This window comes from Cherax quadricarinatus, chromosome 34, assembly GCF_038502225.1.
Source record: "Cherax quadricarinatus isolate ZL_2023a chromosome 34, ASM3850222v1, whole genome shotgun sequence".
In the NCBI taxonomy this organism is placed as follows: Eukaryota; Metazoa; Arthropoda; class Malacostraca; order Decapoda; family Parastacidae; genus Cherax; species Cherax quadricarinatus.
In genome coordinates this window covers 5,481,784-5,505,721 of record NC_091325.1, presented here as the reverse complement: position 1 = coordinate 5,505,721, position 23,938 = coordinate 5,481,784, and positions in this window count along the sequence as shown.

Here is a 23,938-nt window from a genome sequence, read left to right as displayed (position 1 = left end):
TTTACCACAAGACCTGCACGCTAGACAACCAATATTCATAATGAACAGACTTAAACGTTTCTTAACAGAGAGAGAGAGAGAGAGAGAGAGAGAGAGAGAGAGAGAGAGAGAGAGAGAGAGAGAGAGAGAGAGAGAGAGAGAGAGAGAGAGAGAGAGACGGTTATATGACTCAAAGGATAAAAACAAGGGTATGATGTCTGAGATACAGAGGCATCACACACTATCAACATATCCACAGCAGTCCGAGTGTAAATATCACTTTTCGTGACGCGTCAAACACACTGAATCGTTTATTCCCTCAAATACTTCCTCTTCTCCTTCTCTGTTTACCATATCCCCTGATCATAATTTCGGTGTTTTCTCTGGTATTTTCTCTCCTCCAATTCTCCCTACCATTATGTTCTCCTATATACCCTATATACCCAATAACAGTATAATATAACGTATATCAACGTGGCGTGTATCAATATAAAATAATGAACATTAAAATAATATAAAATGATATATATATATATATATATATATATATATATAATAATTATCAGTGCATAATAGCATATAAATGTATAATATAATATACACCACTATAACAAAACATACACCAGCATAGTATAACATACACCATTGCAGCGTAACATACATCAAAGCACCATAACATTCACCTGTATAGCCTAACCCAAACGTAACATACCCCAGTATAGAATAACATACACAACATCTTCCCACCAGCAATATGGGGCATTACGGGAAGACCTCTGGTTGTCTTCAAGAGGGAGCTGGACAGATACCTAAAGACGGTGCCGGATCAGCCGGGCTGTGGTTCGTACGTTGGATTGTGTGTGGCCAGCAGTAACAGCCTCCTTGATCGGGCCCTGATCCACCGGGAGGCCTGGTCGTGGACCGGGTCGCGGGGGTGTTGATCCCCGGAATGCCCTCCAGGTAGGTAGGTAAACATAACATACATTGAATATAGCGTAACATGAACCAACGTAACATTCATCAGTGTAACAAAACATCCACCAGTATAGCATGACATACACCAGTGTAACATAACATTCAACAATATAGCATAACATGAACAAATATAACGTAATATACACCAGTAAAGCATAACAAGCACCAATGTAACGTTACACCAGTATAGCTTAACATACACCAATGTAACATTACACCAGTATAGTATAACATATGCCAGTATAACGTAACATACAGCAGTATAGCATAACGTGTTCCGACATAGCTTTATATACCCAGACATAACATAACATACACCGCATACCACTATATACTATGAGGCCTCCGCGGGTGCATCGGTAAGACACGCCTAGTGGCGCGGAACGCAGGTTTAAGAGGCGGATTAACGAGGCCATTAGGCAGTTTCGGGAAATAACCACTTTATGGGGCGGTAAACAGGGAAATTATCCATAATTACTTGAAGCTGTCAGGGTGGGTTTCATTCATAGCCGGTGCAATAACGCGCGAATTTTAATACCCACACCAATTGCTTGGATATAATGAATAAGGATTTTTTTTTTTTTGGTGCGGTCTTTTTTTTTATTTTTTTATTTTTCTTTGACTGGAGTTCTTAGTGTGTTTGCCATTATGCCCTCCAAAGAGCTTAACCCGAGATGCACGACGGTGTGTGTGTGTGTGTGTGTGTGTGTGTGTGTGTGTGTGTGTGTGTGTGTGTGTGTGTGTGTGTGTGCGTGTATTTGTGTATGCGTGTTTGTGTATTATTGTGTGTATGTGTGTGTGTGTGTGTGTTATCCTTTTGCAAATACCTAGTTGAGCTTGTCACAGTAGTGAGCTCTAGCTCTTAACCCTCCCCTTTCAAATTTCGATTATACTGAGCTGAATTAACCTTGTCATATAAATTCTTTCAAATGCTTCCATCGGGTTTTTGTCTTGCTCATTGCATAATTTGCATCCTTTATGTTGAAAAAGTTTTTTTTTGGGGGGTATTTCTATTTCGTTGCTAGTTTAATGCTTCCAAATGTGACCTTTATTTTTAGAAAGACCTTTGGTATAGAGCCTAACTTTCTCTACCTTGTGAATAGATCCGAGTATTTTCTATGATTCTATCACATTACATCTTCGTTTTTCTTTCAAATATATGAGAACTAGCTCTCGTATTATTTTATTTATTATAGATAATTTTCCCAGCTCAGGCATCAATCCGTATGTACTCAATGAGTTTTTCTTGAGTTTCGCCTGTTGGACTAGGGTGAGAATTTTGCACATGCACTGCATACTCAACGAAAAATAGTACATACGAGTCAAGAGTGTCTTCAAGGGTCTTTTTTCCTATATTTATGGATGCCATTCTCATTTTTGACAGCTTAATATTTTCTGAAGGTATTATGTAATGTTCTTTACATTTAAAAATTATCTTCATTGTCTGAATCCTTGTGTTGCTGTATAGTCCTTGTGGCTTAGCGCTTCTTTTTGATTATAATAATAATAATGAATCCTTGTGTGTATATCTTAGAGGTTGCGTCGGCTTTGCATACCCTCAGAAGACAGTATCAGCTTACTCTTTCAACTGCTCGTTTCAGATTAAGCTTTTCGGTAACCTTAAATAGGAAGCCGAGTAAAAGGCTGTTCACCAGTATGTAAATAAGACACAGAATAAGGGTTATATCATTTTATTATGAAGACTTTTCGCCCGCCATGGACTTTATCAACTGTGTTGTATTTACATAGTGCCGGTACAGGTTGCCATCGTATCACCTCACTAGTGTGGATCGCATCGTTCGGGACGTGACAGGAGGGCCGCGTGCTTGATGTTCCTCAAGGGAGATAATTTGAAGGGTCTTGATCCTAGTCCCCTGCGGATGATATCACAGAGGATGAGGGTGAGAGGGTAAACATCTAGTCAGTTCTGTTTTCGGATGATTGCAATGAGCAATGGTGCACCTCCTGAGTACAATGTTGCCGCTAAGGTTGCTGATGCCGCTGAATGTAATGCCGCTCCTGAAGATGCTGCCAGCACCAAGAATGGTACTGCTGAAGATGCTGCCGCCACCAAGTATGGTAATGCTGAAGATGCTGCCGCCGCCGAGTATGGTACTGCTGAAGATGTGCTGATAAATTTTGCGTGTTGGAAGGACTAGCAGGAGTGCGCATGACGGCTGAGTAATGGTAGTGGTATGCAGATGAGGCGCCCCTGACGCTGAGCGATGGTTTCTTCCTCTCCCCTTGCCCCTTGCCTCTTGCCCATGCCCCTGCCCCTACCCTGCCTCCGAAGCATGGCCCCACCGACGCCCAAAGAAACTGACGTCCGCACTTTTATCGGCCTACACTTTCCAGCCACTATTTTTTTCACCACCATCACCCCATACAGTACCATTACCCTTAACACCACCACCACCACCTCTTACACCACAAATTCCACCATCCTATACACTACCACCACCACCACCCTATACACCACCACCCATTACACCACAACCACCACCACCACACATTACACCAGAGCTACCACCACCCTATAAACCACCACCACTCCTTAAACCGCCCAACTCCGTACACTACAACCACCCTTTACACCATCACCCTATACACAACCAATAACCCTTACACAACTATCAACCCCCTTACACCACCAACCCCCTTACACCACTACCACCCTTACACCACTACCACCCCTTACATCACCACCACCACCCCTTACACCACCATCCCTTACACCACTACCGCCCCTAACACCACCATCCTTTATACCATAACCATCCCTAACAACACACCACCCTTCATGGCACTGCTACCTTCTCCATCTAGAAAAATTGCCCTCACTTGTAAAAACAGTTAGTATACTTCTTGTGAAGTGCTAATCGCGTGTGGATCATTAAGTTAAAGGAATGTTTGAAGATCGAACTTCCGTTTATTATTCATGAAACAGACACGCCATCTAATTTATCACTGTAAGATCCAGTAAAAGAGTTAAGAACTTTTGCTTATACTGGAAGCTTTACTGATGGCAATTCTTATACATACATACAATGTGAGAGTCTTTAGGAGAACCCAAAGCCTCACCTTGTAGTCTGCTATCGCCTTCAAGGTGGTTCAAAAGGAGAGGGGACTCGTGACGTCATAACCAGAGAGGCAATGACTCACAATAACGGTTTTAACTGAATATACTACAGTACACAGTATTACTGACATACACACACATACATTTATATATATTTGCAGAAGACCACTGTGAAAAAAATAGTGAAATTCCAAGCGCTTTTGTGATTTCTCACATAATCAAGGAACTCACATGATCAGTTCCACGATAATGTGAGAAATTACGAAAGCGATGGGAATTTCACTATTTTTCACAGTCGTTGTTCTGCATATTGTGATATCATATGTTTACCGTTATCTTATTGCATATATATATATATATATATATATATATATATATATATATATATATATATATATATATATATATATATATATATATATATATATGTATATTAGATAAGTTTACAATAATTTAATAATAAACAAACACAATGAAATATATTTTTTTTTCGTAAGGTTCAGTATGGTTTTTGTGAAATTATTGTATACACAAATCTTCGCTTGCCTTATTCGGCAAGAAGAGCCTTACTATTTTAGCCAAAATAGCAAATTTTACCTATTCGGCACGACACACACACACACACACACACACAGACACACAGACACACAGACACACACACACACACACACACACACACACACACACACATACACATATATGTATGTATATATATATATATATATATATATATATATATATATATATATATATATATATATATATATATATATATATATATATATATATATATATATATATATATATACATGAACTCAGATTAAGCCGTAATAAACGACTGTCAATGAATAAATTTCTAGCCGTTAAATAACTGAACTACATTGTTGAAGCCTGAGTTTATATCAAAATCCCCAGAACTTAAAGAGGACATAATCAGTGGACTCTCAGTTAATGATAGTACATTTGAGAGGGTGAAAAAAAAGAGTGGAAGTCCTGCTCTGTGACATTTTAACACACTGAACGTAAATATAATTCTAATAATGGTCGAAGTCTCGCTCTGTTACATCAATTTACACACGCAGTTCCGTAAATAAAATCCTTCTACTGACGCAGCTTCAGCGGAGGACCACTCCGGAAGTGTCCACAGACACAGGGTGGTAAACAAAGCCACTCGTCTTCATGGAGCGACGTTTATCGTAAGCATTTCTTCTCCCGCTACGAGCATCTTCATCAGATGATGGCCCCATCAGTAAGGGAACCGAGGGCGTCATGGGCGAGATCGTTGTCCCAAACGTCCAGAGCAAAGACAGCAAACATGGAGGAGATTTTTGTGTGTTTGGAAAGGAAATAGAGAAAGAGAGATAGAGAGAGAGAGAGAGAGAGAGAGAGAGAGAGAGAGAGAGAGAGAGAGAGGCTCCTAGACGTCACGTCACGTACTCACGTGAATTCTGCACATTCTACTATTCAACACCTTCTAAGTTTCTATTTTATTCAAGATTGGTAAGGTTAAAATTGCTTACTCTAGTTAAATTCCACTTAACTTGCGTGACGGAAATGTTCAACCCTCTCACTGTGTGGAGAACGACAGCATCACCCATTCCGTGTGAGGGGAGAGAGAGACAGAGCGCCTACTAAAAAAATGAAAACGTGAAAACCTCGAAAAATATTCCAGTTGAAGATAAATCACAGTAGATCGTGTGCGTGTCTGTCTGAATGTCCGGACCGTCGTGGTGGAAGTCTCGCCACTTATACACGCACAACATAGGACACCTCAGAGTCTGAGCTTTTGGAAATGCCTTCGTGCCTATCACAAATGTTCAGTGTTAGGCTGAAGCCTTTGGAAACGTTTCCACGGGCATACTAATGAGACTTTATAAATTAATTAAAAAATAATATCAACTGAAAAGTTGCGAGAGAGAGAGAGAGAGAGAGAGAGAGAGAGAGAGAGAGAGAGAGAGAGAGAGAGAGAGAGAGAGAGATGAATTCATTAAAACTATGTTGAATAAATTAAATTTGCTGGCTCCAAAGAAACGGTGCTGTACTTGCCTCCAGATTATTATTGGTACACAATACCGACAAGTTGACGAATAATACTCCTTTGCAACACTTGGGTATATTTATTTCCGAAACTTTTCGCCTACAAAACAGGCTTCTTCAGTCTAGTTCAGAAAACATAAGAATTCTGGAAGCAGTTCGTCAACTTCGGTGGGTGGTGGTCAGTTTAAAGCATAGACATGTGCCCAGTCTTTATATATACTAGAGATGAGATGAAGTAGCTGGAGTTGACATCATAGGTGAGCGTAGCCCACGAGTGAAAGTAGATCATGTTGAACAGTGGTTCAGCAAAGGAGCTGTAAAAGGATTCCCCTAAACCAAGATACCTTTGTGTTGCTGTGTCAGACAATAATATTAATAATCTGAAACATTTTGACACAGCAGCACCAAAAAAGGTATCTTGGTACAGGGAAATTCTTTAGCAACTCCTTTGCTGAACCAGTGTTAGGCATGACCTACTTCCACTGTGTGCCACGCTCACCTATGACATCAATGTCAGCTGCTTCATCTCACTTGTAGTATATAAGGTCTGGGCACATGCCTATGCTTTAGGCTTGAGGGACTGACCACGTCTTACCGAGGGAGACGGACGAATAACTCGTAACTACTACCGCTTTGAGAATTGTTCTGCTCCCTGTACTCAACTGAAGAAGCTTGTTATGCAGTCGAAACGTTTCAGCTATAAAGATACCCAAGTGTTGCAAACGAGTCTTTTTCTCGCCTTAGTTTACCCTCCTGTCTTTTCCCCTTCCTTGTTTGCTCTCGCCCTCCCCTTTCTCATCTTTCATTTGGGCCGCTTTCTTTAACCCCCTGTACTTCTGTCCACCTAACAGTAAAAGTACCTGTGTATGTCAGCTGACTGTTGTGGGTCGTATCTAAGGGAAAAATTGTTAGTAAACTGCTTTTGGAATATATTCTGTTTAAAACTCTAGTACCTACTCTAAATATTCAGGTATTGGGTAAAAGGTGTCCATTTAAATAGGAGATTCGTTTTCATACATGTTACGATGAGCTATTGTTTGCAAGATCAAAAACCGAGACCAAACGGAAATATTAATATTCCAATTTATGTTAGTCGAAGTTAATAATAATTAACCAGCATTTACCACAACATCTGTGACCAGGAGGCCTGGTCACAGACCGGGCCGCGGGGGCGTTGACCCCCGGAACTTCTCCAGGTAAACTCCAGGTAAACATCTTGCTGCATGTTCTCGCTTAAATCCCTACCTTTTCTGACAGGCTTCACTATGTAACAATGACACTATCTCGTTAACGGAAACTATCAACATAGGGATGCCTCAGGGTAGTGTTCTTGGCTCATTATTATTCGTCATCCATATCAATGTCCTATCACATATCTTCCAGGAAGTTAAACCGTTACTGCTTACAGATGCCACCACATTCGTCATATCTCATCCGCATCCTGTAGTACTCAACCGCACAGTGTGGAGCTCGAGGAGATTTCTACCTGGTTGCCAGTCAACAATCTTACACTCAGCATTGTTCGGGATGAAGCTTAAAAATATTCATTACAACATAAAAATAAATAATTCATACATAGAAAAAACAAAGGTAAATTCCGTAGGATACACTTAGACTGCAACCTGAAATCCAACACTTACATGCAACACATATCTAAGAAATTTTCCAAAAATGGTTATTCTATCAAAAATACGCTGCTATCTTCCACAAACAATGCTGTTCACCCTATACCTGATCTATCCCTACTTCACTTATATTTTCTGTGCTTGGGGAACAACTTCAGCAGATCAACTAAAATCCATTGTAAACCAACAGAAATCAATTGTTAGAGTAGTGTTAACGCCCGATTTATGAATAGCAACCTTGTTGATCTAAATCATATTAATATTCATGCTGTAATTCAATCGCCAATATATTTCAGCATATGTAATAACCAAAGATATGTTCTGCTTCAATATTCACCACCGCAAATGTTATACCAAATTGTTACATATATTCTTATAATGTCACATATTGTCAATTTATTGTTAAGTAGTTATAAGTTACTTTTAAAGCTGCCCGAAATGCTCTCCATAAAAAGTTTTTCTGCTAAGTAGTTTTACAAGCCAGTTAGTCTTACGTTAATTGTATACTTCCCTGTGTTTTGTAGAAATAAAACTGTCATTGCAATTTCGTTAATGAAGAGACCTGTATTTAGCAACGGGGAAGGAGACAACGTCGTCATTTATTAGTTGAACCACAAGCTCGTTGTTTACGTCGGAAGAGTGGTTGCTACTTGATGTCAGATGACCTAGGTTGACCCACCTGTCAGTCATCGTAGCTCAGTGATCACGTAGTGTCTTGACCTCTGTCTCTTCGTCTCGTAAGGTTTAGCGAACTCTATTACTCATAGTGTTTCACGTTATTATCATCATTATTATTATTGCTATTATTATTATTATTATTATTATTATTATTATTATTATTATTATTATTATTATTATTATTATTATTATTATTATTATTATTGAAAGTGAGCGAGTCCCACCGTGCTTGAATAGTAAAGCGGTGGGCAATGATTCGACCTCTGCAAGGACCACTAAGCACACACACACACACACACACACCAACAAGTGTTGGACGACATACATACAGATGAGGAGGAGGTGAAGAAACTGCTAAGGGACATCGATACCTCAAAGGAAATGGGACCGGACAACATCTCCCCGTGGGTCCTTAGAGAGGGAGCAGATATGTTGTGCGTGCCACTTACCACAATCTTCAACACGTCCCTGGAAACTGGGCAACTACCTGAGGTATGGAAGACGGCAAATGTAGTTCCCATTTTTAAAAAAAGGAGACAGAAAAGAGGCACTAAACTATAGACCTGTGTCATTGACGTGTATAGTATGCAAAATTATGGAGAAGATTATCAGGAGGAGAGTGGTGGAGCACCTGGAACGGAACAAGAGTATAAATGCCAACCAGCACGGATTCACGGAAGGCAAATCCTGTGTCACAAACCTTCTGGAGTTTTATGATAAAATAACAGAAGTAAGACACGAGAGAGAGGGGTGGGTTGATTGCATCTTCTTGGACTGCAAGAAGGCCTTTGACACAGTTCCTCACAAGAGATTAGTGCAGAAGCTAGAGCATCAGGCGCATATAACAGGAAGGGCACTGCAATGGATCAGAGAATACCTGACAGGGAGGCAACAACGAGTCATGGTACGTAATGATGTATCACAGTGGGCACCTGTGACGAGCGGGGTCCCACAGGGGTCGGTCCTAGGACCAGTGCTATTTTTGGTATATGTGAACGACATGATGAAAGGGTTAGACTCAGAAGTGTCCCTGTTTGCAGATGATGTGAAGTTAATGAGGAGAATTAAATCTGATGAGGACCAGGCAGGACTTCAAAGAGACCTGGACAGACTAGACACCTGGTCCAGCAAATGGCTTCTCGAATTTAATCCTGCCAAATGCAAAGTCATGAAGATAGGGGAAGGGCACAGAAGACCACAGACAGAGTATAGGCTAGGTGGCCAAAGACTGCAAACCTCACTCAAGGAGAAAGATCTTGGGGTGAGTATAACACCGAGCATGTCTCCGGAAGCACACATCAATCAGATAACTGCTGCAGCATATGGGCGCCTGGCAAACCTGAGAACAGCATTCCGATATCTTAGTAAGGAATCATTCAAGACACTGTACACTGTGTATGTCAGGCCCATACTGGAGTATGCAGCACCTGTTTGGAACCCGCACTTGATAAAGCACGTCAAGAAACTAGAGAAAGTACAAAGGTTTGCGACAAGGTTAGTTCCAGAGCTAAGGGGAATGTCCTATGAAGAAAGATTAAGGGAAATCGGCCTGACGACACTGGAGGACAGGAGGGTCAGGGGAGACATGATAACGACATATAAAATACTGCGTGGAATAGACAAGGTGGACAAAGACAGGATGTTCCAGGGAGGGGACACAGAAACAAGAGGCCACAATTGGAAGTTGAAGACACAAATGAGTCAGAGAGATAGTAGGAAGTATTTCTTCAGTCATAGAGTTGTAAGGCAGTGGAATAGCCTAGAAAATGACGTAGTGGAGGCAGGAACCATACACAGTTTTAAGACGAGGTTTGATAAAGCTCATGGAGCGGGGAGAGAGAGGGCCCAGTAGCAACCGGTGAAGAGGCGGGGCCAGGAGCTAAGACTCGACCCCTGCAACCACAAATAGGTGAGTACAAATAGGTGAGTACACTACTACTACACGCATCAACAAGAACAAACAACAACAACAACAGTAACCTAAATGTCAACATCACGATCAAATCCATACCAAGAACCCTACCACCACAGATACCAATACTACCAACAACCACTACTACCTTCCCAACCACATCATACCTCCAACCACCCCCAGTACATACCCTCCAGCCACCCCAACCACCACCACCACGGCTACCTCTTACCACCACCTCCGCCACCACCATTCGCTCCTCCAGGTTTATGGATGACCTGTTATTACTACCACAGAGCGTCACGACCAGGAATGAAAATAGACTCTGATCAAGACTGGAAGTCGTGGGAGGGAATTAACGATCCCAGGGATGTAGGAAGGGACGGGGAGAGTCGTGTTTCTCTTAGTGATTAATGTTTTCAAGTATAAACACAAAACTGTATACCATTTTCAAACGATAAACTTACTGAAATCTGCATTTTTATTTTTATAAATTGTATTAATAAATAATAATGCTATTAATAATAATAATTGGTTAAAAAATATTATATTTTAAACAGCTGAAGCAACAAAAGCATTCGTAACACAAGCGATTGACAGCAACTAAAGGACAATGACACCAACAAGAACACCAGGGTGAGAACCCTCCCCTTCAGGGTATCATCCTTACAAGGTAATTTGTCTCCAAGGTAAGATGTCTCCAAGGTAAGATGTCTCCAAGGTAAGATGTCTCCAAGGTAAGATGTCTCCAAGGTAAGATGTCTCCAAGGTAAGATGTCTCCAAGGAAAGTTCCCTCCAAGGTAAGATTTCTTGAAGGGAAGCTTCACCACGGTAAGATAACTTCAAGGTAAGATAAGCTCCCTATGTTGTTATATAAAATAATCCGTCGGGAGTTAATTATGCAGGCGAATTTGATAATTATCAAGGATAAGAGTTTAATTGTCCAGGTGAGCAAAATTATTCTGATGTTAATTATCCAGGTAATGAAGTTAATTGTGCACACGAAGTTTGCTATTTAGATAAGTTACTTATCCTAGTGAGGAAGTTCATTCTCCTAACTGAATTAATTATCCAAATTTGAAAGAAAGTTGTCAATAAGATGAAGTTAGTTATTCAGGTTAGGAAGTTCATCATCTATATAATTAAGTTAATTATCCAACTGAGGAAGTCTGCACTCATGATAAGGCAATTTATCCAGTTAAAAAAGTTAAATATCCGTATGTTGAAATTACTTATCCAGGTGAAGAAATGTATTATTTACCAGCGATTCTAAACAGTCGAGAGAATTATATCTATAATTGTACCTCGCGAATTAACGAATCTAACAATCCTTTAAACTACGAACGACTCTTTTTATCATATATATATATATATATATATATATATATATATATATATATATATATATATATATATATATATATATATATATATATATATATATATATATATATATATATATATATATATATATATATATATATATATATATATAAATATTATATATGTCGTGCTGAATATGTAAAACTGGTCAATTAGCAAGAACTCATTTAAAATTAAGTCCTCTCTGAAATTTTCTCTTATACACTTAGAGATATATTTTTTTTATTAATGTTAATGTAAATTTTTTTAATTTTGCACCAAAAGAATCTTAGAAAACTTACCTAACCTTGCACCAAAAGATATATATATATATATATATATATATATATATATATATATATATATATATATATATAAAATGTTAATTGCGTTAGACTGTAATTCACTGTCATTAACTAGCTACTATTTTTTACACAAATACCGTGAAATGAGATCCTTTATTGAAAACGTTTCGCCCAGACATTGGCAATATATATTGAATATCATAAATGGTATACAGGATGAGCAATGAGCATATATATCCCGTGTAATGAGGTTATACTATGCTCATCATGGTTGCTCTGTCTTGGTAAAAGCCCACTATATTGGTAGTGTATTGAACACGTAGTAGTGAAAGTTCATGTTTGTATGGGGACAGAAAAAAGAAGGATTGCCAATGTATATTTTGACCTCCAATTGAGGTCATCTTCAGTTGGAAGTCAAAATATACAGACAACCTGTTTATACCCATGTGGATGAACAGAAAAGGCTTCAATATTTTTCATTATGTATAAATTTTCATGTGAATTTTATTAAATTTTAGCAGTCGCCAAATTCATTCATCTGTTGAATAATCACACTAAAACCGGGAGTAGAGAATGCTAAGCGTGAGTAATGGATCCCGTCAGGATTACTCAACATTCAATGAATTATCGTTATAAGTTACGGTGATGAGTAACTTATAAAGTTTTCGTTGTGAAAAATTTGCCGCAAACAGCGTGACTTCTCCATAAATATGATATAATTGACAAGTGGTGAGGCGAACAGGAGGTAATTTACACGTGGATGAGTGCTCCGTGTCCGCCCCTCAGTGCGCCGTTCTCCTTCTATCCGTCCGTCTGCCCGTCCGTACGTACGACCTTTTGCTCGTTTGTGCATCAGTCTATGATGATAATTCTAAGATTCTCCTATGATTTTATATTATATAGCATCGGATATACATACATAATATATTACATATACTTGCGTAACATATTACATAGATATACCGTATATGTTATATAGACATATATAACGTATTACACTGAATATACATTGTATATTACATGACATATACATTGCATATTACATTTCCTTCGGACACTATAAATTTAGAAGCTTACAATCAAGCAGATTTTCACCAAAACAAGTGCTAGAATTTCTGTCGTGTTTCCACAGGTATACAGTTAAAGAATAGAAGTCATGGTTGCGTGGTTGGAAAAATTCGCAACTTACCCACACTTTGGAAGACGTTTTAGTCTGTCCATGACTTGATAATAGCCCTCAGAGGACCGAAATAGTTGAAATGTAGAATTGTTAACAGTAAACCTAGTGCTGATCCTATGACCACCTAAACACAGCCAGGTAACTGCACTTTGCTACTCTCGGTTCAAGCCTTTTTCCTCTTTCTTCTTCTAGATACTAAAGATCCTCCCTACCTTCATCACCCCGTACGGGTGTTGGGATCATGATTCTCCCCATTAGTGATATCAACAGTGGCTTCTTCAGCGGGGTAGACACGAAGCTCAGAGGAAGGTGAGGCCATGTTTTCGTAGCCTGCTGGTCTTTCTATTATCGACCAATGTACGTCCGTAAATCCCTCATTAGAAGGCACGTGTGTGTGTGTGTGTGTGTGTGTGTGTGTGTGTGTGTGTGTGTGTGTGTGTGTGTGTGTGTGTGTGTGTGTGTGTGTGTGTGTGTGTGTCTGTGTGTGTGTGTGAGTGTGTGTCTGTGTGTGTCCCAGAGGGAGACGAAGGTTAAGAGTGCTTAGGTAATACACAGGAAGGAAGTGGGATGAAAATAATTGAGGTAGAAATTTGGCAAAATTAAGTTAGATGCATAAATATTTATGTAGAAAAAAATTATTTGCTTCAGAAAATATTGTTCAAATATACAAACAAGCGCAAATAAACTCACAATTTAAAATAAAAAATGCATAAACTAACATATATCGAGGTTCCTTGATGCTGGTGAGGGGCTCTTGATCCGAAAAATTTAACTTGGCTTCTCTTTGGATCGAACCCGAATGTTTCTCATTTTCCAGGCGTTGTGTGACCCTTAAGGATTTGACACTCCTCCCTAAGTACAATAATAATTCGTAAAAAAAAAAAATTCCTAGTTGGAAAATATATATTTTTTTTAAATTTCAATATTTGCAAGTTGCTAACGCATATTAAAACTACTATATATAATAACATAAAACTACTATATAATAATAACATTACACGCATTACAAAAAAATCAGTTTTCATGCACAGGTACGTAGATCTCTCTGAATACACTCAGTAAGGCATGTATATGTCAGTGTATATTCACTTTGTGTTTAATCCCTAACGTATCGATCAAAATCACCTTAAAACCTTGAATGTTTAATGCTCTATTAACTTGCGGTGTTAACGGCTCTTGAGTAGTAGATAGACCTCAAACATAATACTATTAAAAAATCATTACGCCTATAAACAAAAAGCACTTATCACAACAGCAACATGCCCTCACGGCGCTGCACTTCACTGTCAAACACAACGGCGTAAACAAATAAGGAAACGCCCAGTAGAAAACAGTGCAAAGTGAATAAGTCAAGCAGCAAGCCACAGTAGCCAATGGCAGGGGGAGTAAGGTAGCCACTAGCAGGGAACAGTTGCACAAGCACCATCAGCAGCAATAACGACAGCAGAAATAGCCGGCAGGGAATCTTTTACCGGGGTGGCAAGCGGTAGTAACATCTCTAACAGAGTACCCATTCTCGTAGTAGCTCAGAGTCCATTGGTGTAAGAGGTAAACAAACACGAGAGAGATAGAGAGAGAGAGAGAGAGAGAGAGAGAGAAAGTGTGAGACGGACATACAGATATAGATAGAGAGGGGGAGAAGGTCAGACAGACATCAACGAAAGTACAATGAGTAAAAATTACTGCCACAAGTACTTTCACCACTGTCACCATAGTCACTACTAAAACCAAAACAACAACAGCAAAGCACCCGGAAAGGATATTCATATTACGCCCACCACCAAAAACAACAAACACAACAACAGAATCAACACTTACTCCATTTCACCTTTATCTCTTCTTCCTGCTGCGTCCTCCTCCATTGTCCTCTCTGCTTTTCTTCCTCTACGTTGGCTCCAGCTCGAGGTGGCGCGTCCTGGTATGAACGATGAAGAACCTGCCGATGATTGCTACTTCTCCGCCACTTTTCTCCGTGTCAGCCCCGTGCTCCACTATTACGACCCTGAGATACACTTACCATTACCGGCAATGGTCATCCAAAGCCAATTACAGGTGTGTAATGGTGGCTTCTTCAGGATTAACGCAGCCCGGCTGCCCTGAGGTTCCGAAGGCTCCACCTTTCTTTCTCTTCTTTATCGCTACCGGTGAAGATGCTCGTGCGAGAGTGTGGGGAGCTTCTGCAGCACAGCCTTCTTCTATCCATTCTATACGAACAGAGTTCCAATCTCTGCATGAATGTGAAGTCTTAGCTCTTCCATAGTAACAGAATTCTACTTTAACCATCAATGTAAGATTCTAACTTTTCCATATTAATAGTGCTAGGCTAAGCATCCCTGTGATATTCTCACCTTTCGATATTAAAAATGATACTTTCTCTCTGATTGCTTTATCCAGCCCTTAACTATTACTTCGTCATACTTAATTAGAACTAAACACGTATTAAAATTTTATAATCTTGAAAATCTGTATCAGGAAAGTCCAAAATAACTTTGATGTATAATTTTACTATGATATATTCTGCCGAGTACAATTGTTACCGCTTTTCAAACACCCTTATTATACGCTCTCGGAATCTACATATATCTAAGTCCTAAAAGTTTTCAAATATTTTATAGCAGATCCAACCCTCTTCATTCCTTCCCAGTGCAGATAGCCAGGATAAATTCTACATACTTAACAAAACCTGAACCTACAAAACTGTCTTCATTTTCATTCATCATAGAGCTGCTCTTTAATCGCGAAGCGCCTTCACTATATTAATCCATACATGGACAGAGGCTAAACTCCTTAGCACAAGAGGTCGTGTCATGGCACGAGGAGTCGTGTCTTTGCACCAGAAGTCAAGTCATTAAACGAGAGGCAACATTGATCAAGTGCCGCCTATTGCACATGACATTAGCGTCTCTCTCTCTCTCTCACCTGAACCGCTCAGTGAGTCGACCTCTGATGAATTATACAACAGTGCCGAGAATAGCTGAAAATTATAATTAACAAAGGAGCAGATTTAAAATACAAAAACTTCTCCTTGCGTGAACTTAGAAGGAAGAAGTTTACAGAACAATTTGCATCTTAACATGATCATGAACCGGGTATTAAAATACAATTTTACCGTGTACGATATTTTTTACATTTTATATATATATATATATATATATATATATATATATATATATATATATATATATATATATATATATATATATGTAAAATCTCACACAAACTTGAACGTGGTAAATATAAATATACACTTGAAAAGGAGCGAAAACTAACCTGTTTTCAACATTTATTATTGCTAAAATAATCTCACTACTAATCTATGACAGAACAAAATAAAATCGTTGCACAAAATTTACTCATGAGTTATTTGCTAATTATAATCACAGAAAATAGAAATAGATCACAATAATACATTCAAAATATAATTCAGTAATATTGCCTGAAATGTTCAAGTAATAATGCGTAGAGCAAATGCTAATAAACATATATTCTCAGTGTCAGTAATTTGTTAGGTAAATATTTAGGCGATAACACCCCACATGTGGGTATTATTAGCCAACATGAGAGTGAGGACAGCGGATGGTGGTGGTGGAGGTGGTGGTGGTGGTGTTGGTGGTGGAGGTGGTGGTGGTGTTGGTAGTGGTGGTGCTGGTGTTGGTGGTGTAGGTGGTGGTGGTGATACTGCAGCAGTTGTTAATAGTGGATGTGGGGGATGATGGAGATGGCGACTGTTGTGGTGGTGGTACTGCAGCAGATGATGGTGGAAATGGAGGTGATGGTGGTGGTGGTGGTGACTGTTGTTGATGATGGTGGATGTGGGGGTGATGGTGATGGTAACTGTTGTGGTGGAGGAGATACTGTAGCAGTTATTGACGATAGTGTATGTGGTGATATTGATGGTGTTGTTTAAGAAGAGGGAAGTGATGGATAGGATGATGGATGGAGTGTAAACACTGAAAACAGCACATTACTCTCCAGTTATTACGATCTGCATTCATTCACAAGTCTTTGAAGTAAGTGAATGACTTAAGAAACAGGTGACCAACGTAAACAAAACCAGATGCTCGCTGCAAGAATGTTATGTTAGCATTCCTCCCCTTGGCCAGACATTCTTCTCGCATGCCATTTCTTCTCCCCCTTCCTTTTTTCATTCCACCTTGTCCTTCTCTGATTCTTTCTTTCTTCTCACTGTCCCCTTCATTTCTGCTCTCTTACGTTAACTCCCCGTTTACCTATTCATTACAGTTTATTTTAGTGATTCTTTCATCTTGCTCTTACTTCATCTTTATCCTTATTTTAATACCACCCTTTATCCTACCGTTTCTCATTTTCCTTCTCTTAAGAACATAAGAACATAAGAACGAAGGAACACTGCAGAAGGCCTACTGGCCCATGCGAGGCAGGTCCAAGTCTCCTACCGGCTTAAGCCAATGCACCCAACCTAGTCAGGTCAGGTCACATTGACTTAAGGGAGGAACACGGCAACCGACCTGGTAGCACAAGCTATCAGGTCCAACTCACACCCACCCACATCTACTCATGTATTTATCCAACCTATTTTTAAAGCTACACAACGTTCTGGTCTCTATAACTGTACTCGGGAGTTTGTTCCACTCATCCACAACTCTATTACCAAACCAGTACTTTCCTATATCCTTCCTGAATCTGAATTTTTCCAACTTAAAACCATTGCTGCGAGTCCTGTCTAGGCTAGATATTTTCAGCTCACTATTTACATCCCCTTTATTTATTCCTGTCTTCCATTTATACACCTCAATCATATCCCCCCTAATTCTACGTCTTTCTAGAGAGTGCAGTTTCAGGGCCCTTAGTCTATCCTCATAGGGAAGGTTTCTGATACATGGGATCAACTTTGTCATCCTCCTTTGTACATTTTCCAGAGAATTTATATCCATTCTGTAATACGGTGACCAAAACTGTGCAGCATAATCTAAATGAGGCCTAACCAAGGATATATAGAGTTGAAGAACAACCTGAGGACTCCTATTATTTATGCTTCTTGATATAAAGCCAAGGATTCTATTAGCTTTATTGCGAACACTTATGCACTGTTGTCTTGGTTTCAGATTACTGCTAACCAGAACTCCTAAATCTTTTTCGCAATCCGTAATATTAAGATCTACATTATTTAGTTTATATGTGGCATGGTTATTGTCCTGTCCAACATTTAGAACTTTGCATTTGTCTATATTAAACTGCATCTGCCATTTCTCCGACCACTGCATCAGTCTATTCAAATCTTCCTGGAGTGCTCTTTTTTTCCTCTTACTCTTCTTATCGCCCTCTTGCCATCAAAATCACTAGCATTCTTTTCAGCTATCTCTTCTTTCAACATCTTTTCATTAAATCACTCGTGATCACTTCCAAGTGTTTACAGTTTGTGTGTGTGTGTGTGTGTGTGTGTGTGTGTGTGTGTGTGTGTGTGTGTGTGTGTGTGTGTGTGTGTGTGTGTGTGTGTGTGTGTGTGTGTGTGTCTGTGTGTCTGTGTGTATCTGTGTGTCTGTGTGTATTTCTACGTACGTGAGGGCTTCTAATTGCTGAAAAGAACACCTAACATGCTAGGTAACAAATTTGCACTAAACAAATTCTAACTGCAGATATATTGTATATAAAATACCTAGTCTAAACTAATACAACTATGATAATTAACGTAACCTTTCAGCACAGAAATGTCGTATATCTTTAAACTCAAACGTAAACAATAAAATGTACTATATGTGTAAACTGTATGGAGGTGATCGAGCGCTTAAACAGGACCTCATTCTCGCTGTGTAAAGTGAATCAGATAAAGAAGCAGAGTCTGTGGTATTGACGTCAGAAGTGTGAAAGCATCGTGAGAGAGTAGTCAACTGTGCAGCAATGATTATGAGCTCCAGAGAGAGAGAGAAATAGAGCTGCCTTTAGGAAAACCCAGTTGGGAAGGGCAGCACAGTAGAGGCACCCAGGGAGGAGGGCAAGAGTAAAAAATGTTATCCACCATAACATCCTTGTTATTTTAAGATTATGACGGTATTTCGAAAAGCAAATTGTAATTTCCCTGTCCTTGACGATGGTATCCCTTTATACCTAAAATCGTTGGCAATTGAGGGTACACGTTCATTTGTTTCTTTCTAATAGTTTGGTTCTCTGTCATTTTTTATTCGGTTATTAAGCATTACTTTCAGTGGATTTACAATTTGGTATCTAAATTCTTCTATGATTTTAACGGGCATTTTAAGTCTGTAATGCTCAACTTCTCTAAGCATTTTAACGAGCCAAAACTGCAAATTTTACAAATACTTTGTGCAAGTTTCAAGCAGTTCAAAGATATTTTGCGTTCTTCAGATGTTCCTGTCGTGTTTGGCTTTAAATACAAAGCCGAAGGCTACTGAGTGTACAAGCTATATCTGTTTGTTTGTTATTCTTCCGTTGTCGCTACTTAACTGCTCTGTTGTTGCTTTCATTTTTTTTATAATATTGATACATTGAGATGAATTATATGTAGCTAGCTGTATGTAACTAATATACACAACTTTTTATATAGAGTGGTAGTCAAAATATAAAAGCCACATGAATCAATAAGAAATGAAGAATTCAGTTTGTAACCGAGGAAAGACAATATTATTTTCCCTGGAATTAGATATAGCTTACAAGACGGTGGATTGAGCCTACACTATCCCTTGCAAATAACAGTCAAGTTTATGGCGTATGATCTCGATTAGTTTCATGATCTAAGCTTTTTTTTTTACTTTTCTCTTTTCATATTTCTTCGTGTGGTTTTCTGTTTCATTATTACGATTTTTTTATATACATTTCACGTTTCCCCTTATGCTGTTTATATTTATTTCTTCGAGTCAGTTAAAATTACTGGCATACAGACGCAAGTTCTCAGAGTTTGCTTCTCTGTTCTGATAGTATTTCATGAAGTACTTAACCCTTTCAGCGCAAAGAGTGACGGAGGCTCGATTCTTCGTCCGTTAATTGCAGTGCGGTCTCTGATCAGTCAAGTTGTTGATGTTTCAGGCTCCATTATACAAGAGAAGGTAAATTTACTGGCTGTGATAAGGAGGACGGAGTAGAGAGAGAGAGAGAGAGAGAGAGAGAGAGAGAGAGAGAGAGAGAGAGACAGAGAGAGAGAGAGAGACAGAGAGACAGAGACAAAGACAGAGAAATTCCCTCATGATGTATAATGACAGGTCGCGGTCCATCCTGCCGTAGTACATATACCGCCTCTACCCTAATGATGCGCCTTAATCTCTACCTTCTTTCTTCTCTTATTCCTCTTCATTCCCCTCTTCTCCCTCTTTCACCTTTTCCCTCTTCTGTTTCATCTTATACCTCCTCATCTTCCTGTATTTTCCTCGCCTTTCTCGTCCCCCTTCTCCTGCTCTCCACCACCAGCACGTCAACGACCAGTACCACCACCTGCCAGTAATACCTAATTAGAGGTGAGGCTGTACCACAGGTAAGACTTCCCTTCCACTCCCCTTCCGTGATCCCCTACCTCCCCTTCCCTACCAGGCTCTATATTTTATCCCATTTCTCTCTCCCTCCACTCGTCTTCCCTTCCAGCCTAGACTATACAATCTTATATTTTACAAACAGATCTTCCTTATCACTTTCCCTGTTCCCCCTTCAGTTCTTTATCTTTAGGGTTGAAGAATCTCTCTCTTTCTCTCTCTCTCTCTCTCTCTCTCTCTCTCTCTCTCTCTCTCTCTCTCTCTCTCTCTCTCTCTCTCTCTCTCTCTCTCTCTCTCTCTCTCTCTCCTTTTACACAGAGTTTGACAAGGTTAAGGATCCCTAGCTTTATTGACAATCTATTTACAGGTTAAGGATTCCTAACTTTATTGGCAAGCTAAGAGCTGTTACCTACATCAGCTCATTTGAAAGCATTTTTATTGTTATGAGACATACAAGTAGGGAACAGGATGAAGTTGGAGCCATCTGTGGGCCAGCATTTTCATTTGATCAACTGGCTTTATCTCGTTGACATCATTATGCTGTACGAATGTGTTCCATACTCGAGTCATCCTGGGTATATAGGATCTCAGATGGAGTGAAGTTCTGGAGAAGGGTACCCCTCAAGGAAGGTTCCTTGATGCTGGTGAGGGGCTCTTGATCTAGGGAACTGGATCTGTGCTCCAGTTCCCTGAGTTAAACCTGAATACCTTCCATCCCTCCCCCAAGCACTGTATAATCCTATGGGTTTAGTGCTTCCCCCTTGATTATAATAATAATAATAATGGAGAAGGGTACAGCCAGAGTGAAGTTGCTGCTTTCTGCCCGTCTTGAGGCATAAAAGCTTGTTTCACGCTGTCCTCGAAGTGGATCCAAGTGTGGTACTTTGACAATATTGGCCTTGTACATAACAGTAAGGCCACCCACATCCCTCCTATGCTGAAGGCTCTGCTGAAATGACAGATCTATCCAGGATGGGTCCAGGAGAGAGATGAGACGTCTTGCTCTGTTCTCTACTCTGTCAAGCAGTCGCAGATGAGAGGGGGGAGCAGGCAAACCAAGAAAGTGGAGCATACTCAAGGTGCGAGCGTACTTGTGCCTCGTACTGAATCTTGCAATCCCTGCTGTCAAGTAGATGCGAGATACGGCGAAGTGCTGTAAGCTTCCTGGCCGCCTTGTTTGCAAGATTTACAACATGGTTCTTCATGGTTAGTTTGGAGTCAAATTTTACCCCAAGGATATCAACTTCTTCTCCAGGTGCCAACACCCTCCCATTCATCCTTACTACTGCACCAGCATTACCATCATGGTGCCTAGAGACGATCATCATTTGCGTTTTCTCAGGGGCAAATGTTACTTGCCATCTATTTCCCCAAGCTGATATAGCTCTCAGCTGGTGATTGATGTAGCTTAGAGCAGCTGATATTTCTTCTCTTGGATAAGTGAATGTCAGTGTGCAGTCGTCTGCATATGCATGTGATTCTGGGATGAGATGAAGAAGGTCGTTGAATTAGACATTCCATAACAATGGTCCCAGCACGTTTCCTTGTGGAACACTTGCCCCAATAGGATGTCTTGCTGATTCCGCTCCATTGAGAATTACACTTAGAGATCTACCATGAAGGTAATCACTGAGGAGACATAGCGTAAAGCCTGCAATTCCCAGTGCTTGAAGTTTTGCTAAGAGGCCCTGGTGTCACACCCGGTCGAAAGCGCCAGCAATGTCCAGTGCTATCACACAGCTGACTTTGGATTCATCCAGTGACTGGTGCCACTTTGTGGAGAGGTTTAACAACAGATCAGCAGCAGAGTAACCTTTCCTGAAGCCATATTGACGATGACAAAGTAGTGAGTGATAGTCAAAAAACTCTGTCATTTGTCTTGTGATTATTGTCTCAAGGATCTTACCAGTGATTGACAGGAGTGACACTGGTCTGTAGTTGCTGATTTCTGCTCTGCTCTTCTTTTTGTGAACAGGGACTACATTTGCCTCTTTCCATAGAGAGGGCCATTTACACTGTACTAGGCAGTTCTGAAAGATGCGAGTTAGAGGTGCTGCTAGCTGGTCTGCACATCTTCTCAGCAATCTTGGGCTCAACTTGTCTGGGCCCACAGCTTTTTCTTGGTCAAGCGATTTAAGAAGGAAATGCACCTCCTCCTGCCTTATTGTCACCACTGACAGTTTTGACACAGTTCTTCCAGCTAGCCAAGGAGGGTCCCTTGCTGGATCAGGAACTTGCAGGAACTCTCTCTCTCTCTCTCTCTCTCTCTCTCTCTGTCTCTCTCTCAGCCTAATTATCGCAAGTCTCTTCAGCGTCATCATAGGAAGTCACAGTCACCACCAATAGAAGAAAAACTATTTTACCACCATTACCTTAAATATGGTATAGATATATCAAAGTTCTCATATTCATTTTTAGTAGTAACGTTGTTGAAATTAATAATAAACGCCAATAAATTTTCACCTTCACTTAGTAAAAAAATGACTAGCAGAGAGAAACTCCTCTTTGAGTCACCGGAGATAAAATGTTCATTCTCATCCCATCACTACCACATTATATGTGAAGATATACTTTCGCTACACTTTCTATTCCGCTTGTTTTGTTAATTTTCCAATAGCATTCACATGTTCCTATGCTCCTTCTCACATTCTTTCATTTCCTTCAGTGTGATTCATGTCTCTTGTTTTCCAATTAACCAACAAAGGTAATTTAGGGGGGTTCCATCAATTTTCGTTAACCATAATTCTTAGCACTGGGAAGCATTTCGTAGTAATTCTTTGGATATTTTTAATGTATTTTTTATCTTTTAATAATGTGTGAACACCACTAAAACGCATAAGTTTTATCACGAACTTGTTTTACAATCTTGATTTTTCTTATATCTATTATAATAATAATAATAATAATAATAATAATAATAATAATAATAATAATAATAATAATAATAATAATAATAATAATAATAATAATAATAATAATATCTTTATTTCTACAAGTACATGTACAAGGTATACAGACCATAGCTGACATCACTGACATACTACTACACAGAAACCCGCTTATTATGCAGAGCATTTCGGGCAAATTAGGTCAGTTTTTCTCAGGATGCGACCCACACCAGTCGACTAACACCCAGGTACCCATTTTACTGATGGGGAACATAGACAACCAGTGTAAGGAAACACGCCCAATGTTTCTACCCTCGCCGGGAATCGTACTCGAACACCCGCCGTGTGAAACGAGAGCTTTAGCCGCCATCTCCTCAAAATTCCTCTCTCTGATGATTTTAGTATTGTAACACTAACCATGTTCCTCACAAACATGTCCATCGCTTTTCCTCCATTTCCT